Below are 14,405 nucleotides of genomic sequence, written 5' to 3' on the forward strand. Positions count from 1 at the left end.
TTTCTGAATATACGTAAATTTTAATGCGGTAATAAACCCCACACCAAAAGCTTCCCTGTCAGTGGTAAATGGTTTCTAACATCTCTCTAACTGCTACATCTGCAGAATAGCTTGTTATTTTGAAAAACAGCAGACTAACTGGCAAGATCACCAGGTGAAAATAAAGGAAAGAAAGCCTAAAACAGTAAACAAATGCAGCTATCACATCTAATGATTGGAAAGCTGCAATATAATAAATGTTTGCTTTTGGATTTAATACCACTTAAAGCCCCACCTCCAATACTCACAAGCTCCACCTTTATTAGATGTATTTAAAGCACAATTTTAGGATTTCTGGAGGCTTCATACATCACATATGTCAGCATGGAGTCATCTGTGTCTCTACCTGGCCTAGGAATGTTCTCATCCTTTTTTCTCCTCTTATGTTTCTACAGGTCATTGAAGATTTGTCATACACCACCACAGCGGACTATTTCTCCTTGGGATTGATAGTGTATGAGATGGCGCTGGGCAAGCATCCATTGCATAATGATATACAGAAAGAAGGAAAGGATGCGTGGAAGAAAATCCCCACCATGACCCCTCATTATCCAAAAGATATGGACTCTGGTCTCCATTATCTCTTAGTTATGGTAAGTATACACAGAGCTTTGCCTTCTCTTTACACACAAAACTCTTTTCAGGTTATATAGACCACGTTAGGCGTTCAGAACACACAACTGTACATTGTTCCCGGCACACATTCATGTGGCTCATAGCAATACTTTTAGCACACTGACTGCGTAGTCTGAAAATCCTATTACAAAGGATGGGTAAGGAAAGCAGTTTTCTGTTACTGTGGGAATGGGCCCTTCAATTTCTGGAGACAATCCTTGCACAGACAGTAAATAGAATTCCCATGGGACCGCCATCTCTGGAAGAACAAATCATGACAGTTGTAGAATTAATAGAAAGATCATTTTTTTACATTCTTCATAACAATTCATTGTGAACTCTATTGTGTTTTAAACAACAACAAAAAAGAATTTTCCTTTAAAACCTCTTATGAAGTAACATGGCAGAAATAATCCAATCATGACATAGTGGCGGGTTTACAGGTAAAAGTAAGGAAGCTGAAATATGTCACTGTCAGAATCACAGATTACAATGGGGATATCTATTGGTCACATATTGTTATTGTTCTCTCAGTGTTTCTTATCATATCTCTTTCTTCTTTACAGCTCTTATGTGGAGACCAGGATGAACGGGCACGCCTCGTACGTGACATCAGTCGGAACCAATTTTTCAAGAAGATTGACTGGGCCGAGGTGGAGAAAAGAAAGTCACCCCCAGCATTTACACCAGAACCGGTAAGTATATGAATAATGGACGGGTCTATGTACATTGGGGGAGGGGAGATTTTCAGTAGCCTCTAAGATTTGTTGTTTGTACAGAATTCTCCCATTTGTGATTACTGCACAATCACATGGTCTGGGGACTCATGTGAATGAATTCTGTTTATTATTGTTGATAATTATTGTGTATGCGTCAGATACTTTGACCTGCTTTATTTAACTTAGTGATCCTGCCAGTAACACATTTCCTGTCCTGGGGTGACAACACTGACTTACTGTATCTATAGAGAAGAAGTGTTGTCACCCTAGCCTGATTAGAACTACAAGCACCTGGGGGCGTGATGACGTAACGTGCATCACGGAGGGAGGGACACGAGTGTGAAGGCCGGAAGGAGGAGCGGGTATCCCTTCGGATCCAGCCGTGGCGGTCTCGGAAGGAGATCAGGAGAAGGAACAGCTCCGAACCCACTGCAGACATCTTAGCCAGCTGATGCGGAGCCTACCCGCCTGTAGCAGCGACGCCGCACCAAGGAGGATGGGAGCGTGGCTGAGGTGGTAGGTGAACAAGGCGGCATGCGGGGACAGTGAGCGGCGAGCCTGCCCCACCCCCTCTCCTTAGTTCCTCCTTTGTCCTCCCTCCGTCTCCCTGATTCTCCCCCCACAGGAGTCCGATCCCCAGGCACTCTAGAGACGGCAGAACACCTGGAGGTGGTCGGCGAAGTGAGGAGCCGGTAGAAGGAGGTATGGACGTCCAGAGAAACAACACGTACTGTTGAAACAAAGTCTGGAACAGCAGAAACAGGAGGTACCCCCATTGGGGATTTCGCATGTTAAATGACAGTCTCTGTTACCTGGTAAACACAGAGTCTGTGAATGTGCATGTATGAATTATCTGGCTTAGAGATAAATGAGATTGTATACAAAAGTATCCCTCCCCAATAGACACTGATGCAGGCATAATACAGTAGATTAATGTTGGATGGGTACCTGCAATCCAATAAGGAGTCAAAGAATCCTACATCCATAGCAAAGTGTATCTTGAATTAAGATAAGGAGTAAGAGGAAATATTGCTTAAGATACAGATAGCAGCGGAGAGAGTAACATCTATTATGCTGGATAAATTGCTGCAATCAAAACAGCTTAGCACTTATACAATAAGGACTGACCCAGATGGGGTAAAAATGTGTGTGTATTCCTGTTGCCAATTCTATGATACTACTACACTGAGTGGTTAAAAATACTAACTGGACGTTACGCAAGGTGGTTCTGGAGTTGTAAACTGAAGGACTGATTTAAGTGGTGACAAGATTGCATGGCAAGAAGGGGGAGAGAGAGAGGGAAAGGAAAAAGGGAAAATACCATATTGTATCCCATATTGCACCTGGAGAGGGAATATTCCCCCCCCCGACTTCCCTTTATATCTTTTTTTTTTCCTCTCTCTTTTTTCTGTCCCCTTTCGCCCCTACCCCCACACGGAGTGGGAGGGAGGAACCCGAGAGAACTAAGACTGGGGAGGCAAACAAGAGGGACAAAAAAAGAGAGGAAATATGAGTAAGGTCGCAACCAAATCAGCAAAAGGGGGACCCCCTAAAACACCGAAAGACAAGACTACAGGTAGTACGATTAAACAATATATGTCTCAGGGGGCCAGCCCCAGGAATATAGACCAGGAGGGACAAGGGTCGACTAAGACGGTGAGGAAGGGGGGAGCAGAAAGGAAAACAGGAGAAACGCTCGACCATTCTAGGGATGATTTAACAATCGAAAGCGAGTCGGACATAAGTAGAATTGATGAAAGGAGAGACAATGCTCAAAGCCCCACAAAAGGAGAAATAATGGAAATGTTCCAGAGACTGGAAAACTCAATAAAATCAGAAATTAGCATGTTGAGAGGGGATCTGGGTAATCTGCTGGAGAGAGTACAAACGACAGAAAAGAAAATGGATGAACAAGCACAGGAGATATGTAACCTCAAAGAGCAAATAAAAATAACACAACAAAATCAGAAAAAAATTCTATATAGACTAGAAGACCAAGAGAATAGAAGTAGAAGGCAAAATCTCAGAATTCGATCTGTCCCAGAAAAAAAAGGTGAAGACTTAAGAAGTATCATATCTACACTATTCGGCCCCCTGTTAGATAAAAGAGCAGAAGAATTTCCAAAAATCGAGAGGGTGCATCGGGCTGGGAGGATGTATAATACGGAGCCTACCCGGCCTTGAGACATATTAGCAAGATTCAGATTCTACGATGAGAAGGCCGAAATTATGCAAAAAATTAGAGGAAACCCACATCTGCAATATGAAGGATCAGAGATACAGGTATTCACCGACCTGGCACCAGAAACACTGGCAAGAAGGAGACTTCTGAAACCCCTCTTGGAATTGTTGAGGAATAAAAACATAAAATATAGCTGGGGATTTCCAGCGTGTTTAGTCGGCTACAGAGATGGGAGATCCGCTAGACTCCGGTTCCCTGAAGAGGTGCGGGATTGTTGTGACAAATTAGGGTTACAGGTACCTGAACTACCTGGTTGGACGGATGAATAACGTGAGGCCCAACATGAAAAGCCGGGGAAGAAGTAAAAATTAGTGACTCTATATAAGATATAATGTGGGGGGGTTCTGGGGGAGGGGGGGTGGTAAGAGCAGGGCTGGGGAGGGTACCCGGTCTACAACCGGCCTACCCCCTCCACATTTTCCATCAAGTGGAGTGGGGCAGAGTGACACACTTGTAGTCTCACCTCAAGATAAAGAGTCAGAGAGGTCTATGGTTTGCATGGCCCTTAATGACCCGGGGGCCAGACTGGGGCCGGAGGGATGGGGGGAGGGATAAAGATGGGGATGGGGGCGGGGGGAGGGGGAGGGTTAGATACCCTGTGTGTTCCGTATAAAATGTACAAAAAGATTGGAAAAAACCTGTTGCAGATTAGCAGAGCAAGAGTTCCACAGGAATTAGTACATAGATGATAGAATTATACTTTATGACATACAACGTAAGGGGATTAAACACACCCACCAAAAAACACAAGATATTACAGGAACTTAAGGGGTATGGAGCCGAAGTAGTGCTCCTACAAGAGACCCACTTATCTTATACATCAAATACTAAACTATGGTCTAATAATTTTCCAACTTGTTACTATGGGGATACAATTACAAAAAGAGCTAGGGGGTGGCGATTGGGTTCACGAAGGGAGTACAATTTACACTAGAGGAAAGGCTACTGGATCCAGAGGGAAGATTTCTCTTTTTGAAAGGTATACTGGGGGAAATGGAATGTACATTAGCAAACATATATGCCCCTAATAAGAATGCAACAAAATACCTGAATGGTATTTTGGAGAAGTTAATGGATTTTAGAAGCGGGGGACTAATCTTGATGGGTGACCTGAATTTTTGCATGGAACCGAGTGTGGATAGTACGTCCCGGGCACAGGTGACAAACAACGTACAGCTAAAAAAGATAAGACAAAAATTACGTGCATGTCAACTGGTGGATACATGGAAGGTAATGAACCCTAGAATTCAAGATTATACGTTCTACTCCCCTGTGCATGGGACGTACTCCAGGCTGGATTACGTATTGGTGGATCATAGATTTCTAGACAGGATAGTTGAATCTAAAATAGAGATAACTACCCTGTCGGATCATGCTCCGGTAAGAATGAAGATGCAAGTCTCTAAGAATCAAAGACAGCCATTTGCTTGGATATTAAACGAAGAATTTCTTTATGATGAGATAGGTGTAAAGAGTATAGAAAAGGAATTGGAACTCTATTTCTCAACAAATGAAACACCAGGGATCTCGGGGGTTTTCCTTATGGGAGGCCCATAAGGCCTACATCAGAGGGATTCTGATAAAAATGGGAGCAAAGAAGAAAAAAGAGAAAAGAGAAAATGAAAAATCTAACTGAAGAAATGTTTAAATTAGTGCAAGAACATAAAGAACATAAAAAACATAAAAGTCAAAATAAGGAGATATACCAAAAATTAGTTATTAAAAGAGATGAGCTAAAAAACCTCATAGAACTTGAAGCAAAAAAAACATTCTATTCTATAGGATAGCTAAAGAAAGACACCGATGGGGGAATAAAACCAGCAAACATCTAGCCAGAATGCTCTGAAAAAAGAAATCCAGAAATTATATTGATAAAATTCAAACAAAGGAAGGAGAAATGGTATATACTACAAAAGAAATAGGGGAAACCTTTAAAAATTATTATAAAGAACTATACTTGGTAGACCAGAGGGGGGGGCAGATAAGGGAGAAAAGTAAAAAGACAACTGAGTTTTTAAAAAATGCAAGACTGCCAAAGATCTCCGAAAGTATCAAAGAGACACTAGAGAGCCCTATAATGGAGGAGGAGATAAATAGAGCTTTAGGAGACTCAGCTCAGGGAAAGAGCCCTGGACCTGATGGGTTTACAACATCCTACTATAAAAAATTTAAAGACATATTGTTGCCAAAGCTATGTCAATATATGAATGGCCTGGGCAATGATTTTGAGATGAGTAGAGAGGCCTTGTCTGCCACAATTACAGTCATACAGAAGGAGGGGAAGGATCGTTTGCGGTGTTCCAGCTACAGGCCAATATCATTGCTAAATGCGGATACCAAATTATAAGCTAAAGTATTGGCTAGGCGAATGAAGGGGCTGATGAATACATTGGTACACCCCGATCAGGTAGGATTCACCCCAAGAAGGGAGGGGAGGGATAATGGGGTTATAACCCTACTCCTACTCCAAAAGATACAAGAAAAGGGACCCCAGGTCTACTCCGGTCGATAGATGCCAAAAAAGCATTCGACAGGGTAGACTGGGGGTTCATGATACAGACATTAGATGCCATGGGAATGGGTCCGAGAATGATAAGGTGGATTAAAACGCTTTACAGCCATCCCATGGCGTCTAAAAAAGTCAACAGATGTCAGTCTGCCTCCTTCGAAATGAAAAACGGGACGAGACAGGGCTGTCCCCTGTCCCCTTTGCTTTTTGTTTTATCTTTAGAACCATTGCTTGCAACAATCCGGAGTAATCCGGATATCAGTGGATTTAAGGTAGGGGAAGAGGAACATAAGCTCGCAGCATTCGCGGATGATGTACTATTTTATATAACAAAGCCTAGGATTACAATGCCCAACCTATTAAAACTTTTAAGACAATACGGGGAAATATCGAACTTTAAAATAAACCTAGTGAAATCGGAAATCTTAAATATAAACCTTAGCAAAATGGAAGTGGAGAAGTTGAAAAAGGAATTCCAATTCGCGTGGAAGAAAGAAATAAAGTAACTGGGAATAAAGTTAGCAAAGTCTTTGGATAAGATCTATAAGATAAATTATATCCCCCTATTAGACGAAATTAAAACTGAAAGTATAAGATTAGTAAATAAACCTTTATCCTGGATAGGCCGCATCAATGCCATAAAGATGGTTCTCCTCCCAAAAATTACATACAAGTTTCAGATGTTGCCAGTGGCGCTCCCACAGTTCTATATTAGAAAGCTGAAATCGATACTGATGAATACCATTTGGAAGAACAGGAAGCCAAGAAACTCCATTTCAACATTAAAACTGGAGAAAAAAAGAGGGGGTTGGCAGTCCCTGATATACAAAATTACTATAAGGCGATAATACTGTCAAGAGTGATAGAGTGGGAAAGAGACAACGAGGAGAAAAGATGGGTAAATATTGAAAAAGATTTTAGTAAAGCACAACTGGGAACTATGGTGTGGAATCCCCCTAAATATAGAATTCTAGATGAAAACACACATATACTGACACGGGTGGTACCAAGAACCTGGGACACAATGTACAAACAGATTAATATCAGATTAATTAATCTCTCTCTTGCTACTTCCTGCTTCCTAGCTTGGCACATCTCCCTTTTCAAGACACACAGCTCTCTCTTCTATGCATACAGAATCTCTTCCAGGACACAAGAAGTTAATCAGCCATCTTTAAAGAGCCAAGACAAAGGAAAGCACATGGTCTAATGACTTTAACCACTTAAGGACCGCCTCACGCCGATTTACGTCGGCAAGGCGGCACGGGCAGGCAAAATCACGTACATGTACGTGATTTGCCTCCCGCGGGTGGGGGGTCCGATCGGTCCCGTTTTGTCCCCCGGCGAACGGAGGTAAGGGGGAGGCCATCCGTTCGTGGCCCCCCCCTCGCGAATGCCGCCGGCCAATCAGATTACTTCCTTTGCTGCTGTATGCTAAACAGCAGCAAAGGAAATGATGTCATCTCTCCTCGGCTCGGTATTCCGTTGCAGCGCCGAGGAGAGAAGACTGGTATGTGAGTGCACCAACACTACACAACACAGTAGAACATGCCAGGCACACAAAACACCCCGATCCCCCCCCCGATCGCCCCCCGATCACCCCCCAATCACCCCCCCCTCCCTGTCACAAACTGACACCAGCAGTTTTTTGTTTTTTTGTTTTTTTTTTTCTGATTACTGCATTGGTGTCAGTTTGTGACAGTTACAGTGTTGGGACAGTGAGTATTACCCCCCTTTAGGTCTAGGGTACCCCCCTAACCCCCCCTAATAAAGTTTTAACCCCTTGATCACCCCCTGTCACCAGTGTCGCTAAGCGATCATTTTTCTGATCGCTGTATTAGTCTCGCTGGTGACGCTAGTTAGTGAGGTAAATATTTAGGTTCGCCGTCAGCGTTTTATAGCGACAGGGACCCCCATATACTACCTAATAAATGTTTTAACCCCTTGATTGCCCCCTAGTTAACCCTTTCACCACTGATCACCGTATAACTGTTACGGGTGACGCTGGTTAGTTTGTTTATTTTTTATAGTGTCAGGGCACCCGCCGTTTATTACCGAATAAAGGTTTAGCCCCCCGGTCGCCCGGCGGTGATATGCGTCGCCCCAGGCAGCGTCAGATTAGCGCCAGTACCGCTAACACCCACGCACGCAGCATACGCCTCCCTTAGTGGTATAGTATCTGTACGGATCAATATCTGATCCGATCAGATCTATACTAGCGTCCCCAGCAGTTTAGGGTTCCCAAAAACGCAGTGTTAGCGGGATCAGCCCAGATACCTGCTAGCACCTGCGTTTTGTCCCTCCGCCCGGCCCACCCAAGTGCTGTATCGATTGATCACTGTCACTTACAAAACACTAAACGCATAACTGCAGCGTTCGCAGAGTCAGGCCTGATCCCTGCGATCGCTAATAGTTTTTTTGGTAGCATTTTGGTGAGCTGGCAAGCACCAGCCCCAGGCAGCGTCAGGTTAGCGCCAGTACCACTGACACCCACGCACGTACCATACACCTCCCTTAGTGGTATAGTATCTGAACGGATCAATATCTGGTCCGATCAGATCTATACTAGCGTCCCCAGCAGTTTAGGGTTCCCAAAAACGCAGTGTTAGCGGGATCAGCCCAGATACCTGCTAGCACCTGCGTTGTGCCCCTCCGCCTGGCCCAGCCCAGCCCACCCAAGTGCAGTATCGATCGATCACTGTCACTTACAAGGCACTAAACGCATAACTGCAGCATTCGCAGAGTCAGGCCTGATCCCTGCGATCGCTAACAGTTTTTTTGGTAGCATTTTGGTGAACTAGCAAGCACCGGCCCCAGGCAGCGTCAGGTTAGCGCCAGTACCACTAACACCCACGCACGCAGCATACGCCTCCTTTAGTGGTATAGTATCTGAACGGATCAATATCTGATCCGATCAGATCTATACTAGCGTCCCCAGCAGTTTAGGGTTCCCAAAAACGCAGTGTTAGCGGGATCAGCCCAGATACCTGCTAGCACCTGCGTTTTGCCCCTCCGCCCGGCCCAGCCCAGCCCGCCCAAGTGAAGTATCGATCGATCACTGTCACTTACAAAACACTAAACGCATAACTGCAGCGTTTGCAGAGTCAGGCCTGATCCCTGCGATCGCTAACAGTTTTTTTGGAAGCTTTTTATTGAACTGGCAAGCACCAGCGGCCTAGTATACCCCGGTCGTAGTCAAACCAGCGCTGCAGTAACACTTGGTGACGTGGCGAGTCCCATAAGTGCAGTTCAAGCTGGTGAGGTGGCAAGCACAAGTAGTGTCCCGCTGCCACCAAGAAGACAAATACAGGCCCGTCGTGCCCATAGTGCCCTTCCTGCTGCATTCGCCAATCCTAATTGGGAACCCACCGCTTCTGCAGCGCCCGTACTTCCCCCATTCACATCCCCAACCAAATGCAGTCGGCTGCATGAGAGGCATTTTCTTTATGTCCTCCCGAGTACCCCTACCCAACGAACCCCCAAAAAAGATGTCGTGTCTGCAGCAAGCGTGGATATAGGCGTGACACCCGCTATTATTGTCCCTCCTGTCCTGACAATCCTGGTCTTTGCATTGGTGAATGTTTTGAACGCTACCATGCACTAGTTGAGTATTAGCGTAGGGTACAGCATTCCACAGACTAGGCACACTTTCACAGGGTCTCCCAAGATGCCATCGCATTTTGAGAGACCCGAACCTGGAACCGGTTACAGTTATAAAAGTTAGTTACAAAAAAAGTGTAAAAAAAAAATATATATATAAAATAAAAAAAAATAGTTGTCATTTTATTGTTCTCTCTCTCTATTCTCTCTCTCTATTGTTCTGCTCTTTTTTTACTGTATTCTATTCTGCAATGTTTTATTGTTATTATGTTTTATCATGTTTGTTTTTCAGGTATGTAATTATTTATACTTTACTGTTTACTGTGCTTTATTGTTAACCATTGTTAACCATTTTTTTGTCTTCAGGTACGCCATTCACAACTTTGAGTGGTTATACCAGAATGATGCCTGCAGGTTTAGGTATCATCTTGGTATCATTCTTTTCAGCCAGCGGTCGGCTTTCATGTAAAAGCAATCCTAGCGGCTAATTAGCCTCTAGACTGCCTTTACAAGCCGTGGGAGGGAATGCCCCCCCCCCCACCGTCTTCCGTGTTTTTCTCTGGCTCTCCTGTCTCAACAGGGAACCTGAGAATGCAGCCGGTGATTCAGCCAGCTGACCATAGAGCTGATCAGAGACAAGAGTGGCTCCAAACATCTCTATGGCCTAAGAAACCGGAAGCTACGAGCATTTTATGACTTAGATTTCGCCGGATGTAAATAGCGCCATTGGGAAATTGGGGAAGCATTTTATCACACCGATCTTGGTGTCGTCAGATGCTTTGAGGGCAGAGGAGAGATCTAGGGTCTAATAGACCCCAATTTTTTCAAAAAAGAGTACCTGTCACTACCTATTGCTATCATAGGGGATATTTACATTCCCCGAGATAACAATAAAAATGATTTAAAAAAAAAAAAAAAAAATGAAAGGAACAGTTTAAAAATAAGATAAAAAAGCAAAAAAATAATAAAGAAAAAAAAAAAAAGCACCCCTGTCGCCCCCTGCTCTTGCGCTAAGGCGAACGCAAGCGGCGGTCTGTCGTTAAACGTAAACAGCAATTGCACCATGCATGTGAGGTATCACCGCGAAGGTCAGATCGAGGGCAGTAATTTTAGCAGTAGACCTCCTCTGCAAATCTAAAGTGGTAACCTGTAAAGGCTTTTAAAGGCTTTTAAAAATGTATTTATTTTGTTGCCACTGCACGTTTGTGCGCAATTGTAAAGCATGTCATGTTTGGTATCCATGTACTCGGCCTAAGATCATCTTTTTTATTTCATCAAACATTTGGGTAATATAGTGTGTTTTAGTGCATTAAAATTTAAAAAAGTGTGTTTTTTCCCCAAAAAATGCGTTTGAAAAATCGCTGCGCAAATACTGTGTGAAAAAAAAAAATGAAACACCCACCATTTTAATCTGTAGGGCATTTGCTTTAAAAAAATATATGTTTGGGGGTTCAAAGTAATTTTCTTGCAAAAAAAAAAAACTTTTTCATGTAAACAATAAGTGTCAGAAAGGGCTTTGTCTTCAAGTGGTTAGAAGAGTGGGTAATGTGTGACATAAGCTTCTAAATGTTGTGCATAAAATGCCAGGACAGTTCAAACCCCCCCCAAATGACCCCATTTTGGAAAGTAGACACCCCAAGCTATTTGCTGAGAGGCATGTCGAGTCCATGGAATATTTTATATTGCGACACAAGTTGCGGGCAAGAGACAAATTTTTTTTTTTTTTTTTTTTTGCACAAAGTTGTCACTAAATGATATATTGCTCAAACATGCCATGGGAATATGTGAAATTACACCCCAAAATACATTCTGCTGCTTCTCCTGAGTACGGGGATACCACATGTGTGAGACTTTTTGGGAGCCTAGCCGCGTACGGGACCCCGAAAACCAAGCACCGCCTTCAGGCTTTCTAAGGGCGTGAATTTTTGATTTCACTCTTCACTGCCTATCACAGTTTCGGAGGCCATGGAATGCCCAGGTGGCACAAAACCCCCCCAAATGACCCCATTTTGGAAAGTAGACACCCCAAGCTATTTGCTGAGAGGTATAGTGAGTATTTTGCAGACCTCACTTTTTGTCACAAAGTTTTGAAATTTGAAAAAAGAAAAAAAAAAAAAGTTTTTTCTTGTCTTTCTTCATTTTCAAAAACAAATGAGAGCTGCAAAATACTCACCATGCCTCTCAGCAAATAGCTTGGGGTGTCTACTTTCCAAAATGGGGTCATTTGGGGGGGTTTTGTGCCACCTGGGCATTCCATGGCCTCCGAAACGGTGATAGGCAGTGAAGAGTAAAATCAAAAATTCACGCCCTTAAAAACGCTGAAGGCGGTGATTGGTTTTCGGGGCCCCGTACGCGGCTAGGCTCCCAAAAAGTCCCACACATGTGGTATCCCCATACTCAGGAGAAGCAGCTAAATGTATTTTGGGGTGCAATTCCACATAGGCCCATGGCCTGTGTGAGCAATATATCATTTCGTGACAACTTTGTGCAAAAAAAAAAAAAAAAAAAGTGTCACTTTCCCGCAACTTGTGTCAAAATATAAAATATTCCATGGACTCAATATGCCTTTCAGCAAATAGCTTGGGGTGTCTACTTTCCAAAATGGGGTCATTTGGGGGGGGGTTGTTCCACCTGGGCATTCCATGGCCTCCGAAACTGTGATAGGCAGTGAAGAGTGAAATCAAAAATTTACACCCTTAGAAATCCTGAAGGCGGTGATTGGTTTTCGGGGTCCCGTACGCGGCTAGGCTCCCAAAAAGTCCCACACATGTGGCATCCCCGTACTCAGAAGTAGCTGAATGTATTTTGGGGTGCAATTCCACATAGGCCCATGGCCTGTGTGAGCAATATATCATTTAGTGACAACTTTTTGTAAATATTTTTTTTTTTTTGTCATTATTCAATCACTTGGGACAAAAAAAATAAATATTCAATGGGTTCAACATGCCTATCAGCAATTTCCTTGGGGTGTCTACTTTCCAAAATGGGGTCATTTGGGGGGGTTTTGTACTGCCCTGCCATTTTAGCACCTCAAGAAATGACATAGGCAGTCATAAACTAAAAGCTGTGTAAATTCCAGAAAATGTACCCTAGTTTGTAGACGCTATAACTTTTGCGCAAACCAATAAATATACGCTTATTGACATTTTTTTTTTACCAAAGACATGTGGCCGAATACATTTTGGCCTAAATGTATGACTAAAATTGAGTTTATTGGATTTTGTTTATAACAAAAAGTAGAAAATATAATTTTTTTTCAAAATTTTCGGTCTTTTTCCGTTTATAGCGCAAAAAATAAAAACTGCAGAGGTGATCAAATACCATCAAAAGAAAGCTCTATTTGTGGGAAGAAAAGGACGCAAATTTCGTTTGGGTACAGCATTGCATAACCGCGCAATTAGCAGTTAAAGCGACGCAGTGCCAAATTGGAAAAAGACCTCTGGTCCTTAGGCAGCATAATGGTCCGGGGCTCAAGTGGTTAAGAACTCTTTTCAGATCTTTGAAACAAATGAACTATACTTGAACACTTTTTGCATATATGAAACACTAATTCTGAATATGAATGTACTATTTTTGTAAGTATTTTCCAAGTTTATGTGTGTACAATAAAACACACAGTTTCATTTAAGCTGACTCAGACATAATTAAGAAAATTCGTCTCACGATCAATCATCATTATTGAAAGCTTTTATACAATATTAAGCCATTTATTTCATTGGCTCAGCCAGCCAGTTTCAATCGTCAGAAAGAAGTTTTTTCCACTTTCTTCCGTTGCACAGAGGGGAAAAGTGATGAACAGAAATACTTCGCAAAACATTGAAAGAACCTAGAATCGCTCGATTGATGTTTGATCGATTGGTTGTAAAGAACAGTGAATTTTGGATATACAGAAGTCTTGACAGACGGTTTAATTAGAGTCCAGCGGAAAAGTTTTATATTTGGCGAGTACCAAAATATGAATTTTATTAATGTGATAGCCGAAAAAAGTAATTTAGAATTTGATGGTTTAGCCAGTCATATTTCAGACACTGAGTTATGGAAATCAATGTATAATCAATGCCTACAGGCAAATAATGAAATTTAGAAGAATAGATTTTCATTAGCTAAATCTAAGAGAAAATTAAGTAATGTAATGAAGCTAGTTACAGTTTTCAATGCAATGGTTTTTGATATGCCAGGAAAACAAAGGCAAAGTGTAACAGAAAATGCACAAACACAGGAGAATTTACATATTGAACAATTACTGATTCAGAAAGGTGCATTGGAACATAAAATGAATGCATTATTGGAATCGTTTAAAGAAAAAGAAAGTTGTATTACTTTTTTAACTCAGAAAGAAATTGAACAAGAGGATGTTATAAGTTTGCTTAAAACGCAATTATTGGAAGCTCAGTCTTCTGCACATGCTCAGTGTTTAGCTTATGAACACGTGACAAAGTCGGAGGCGAGGGTTAATGATGCTGATTCTGAAGTTGACACAGTGGAGACATTTGAGGATGTTATTATTTCCTCAGACAATGAAAGTGTGAAGTCTGTTGATTTGAATAATAGTAATATTCAACAGAAACATACATTTTCATCACCATATACTCAAAGAAAGGTATATGCAAAAAAAAAAACAACTCTTAAATGTTTAGTTTGCAAAAGAGAGGGTCACATAGCTAGGTTTTGTGTGATGGCT

General features: G+C 42.4%; 1 long non-coding RNA gene across 1 annotated transcript in view; it reads right to left on the reverse strand.

Annotated features, from left to right (window-relative positions):
* Positions 1-339: 339 nt before the first annotated feature.
* Positions 340-14,405, reverse strand: part of LOC141107446 (uncharacterized) — a 72,386-nt gene continuing 58,320 nt past the window's right edge. Inside the window, exon 3 of the long non-coding RNA XR_012235909.1 lies at positions 340-913. This is a non-coding gene — a long non-coding RNA (uncharacterized lncRNA). The remainder of the gene's footprint in view (positions 914-14,405) is intronic.

Source organism: Aquarana catesbeiana, linkage group LG09 (genome assembly GCF_042186555.1).
Source record: "Aquarana catesbeiana isolate 2022-GZ linkage group LG09, ASM4218655v1, whole genome shotgun sequence".
Taxonomy (NCBI): Eukaryota; Metazoa; Chordata; class Amphibia; order Anura; family Ranidae; genus Aquarana; species Aquarana catesbeiana.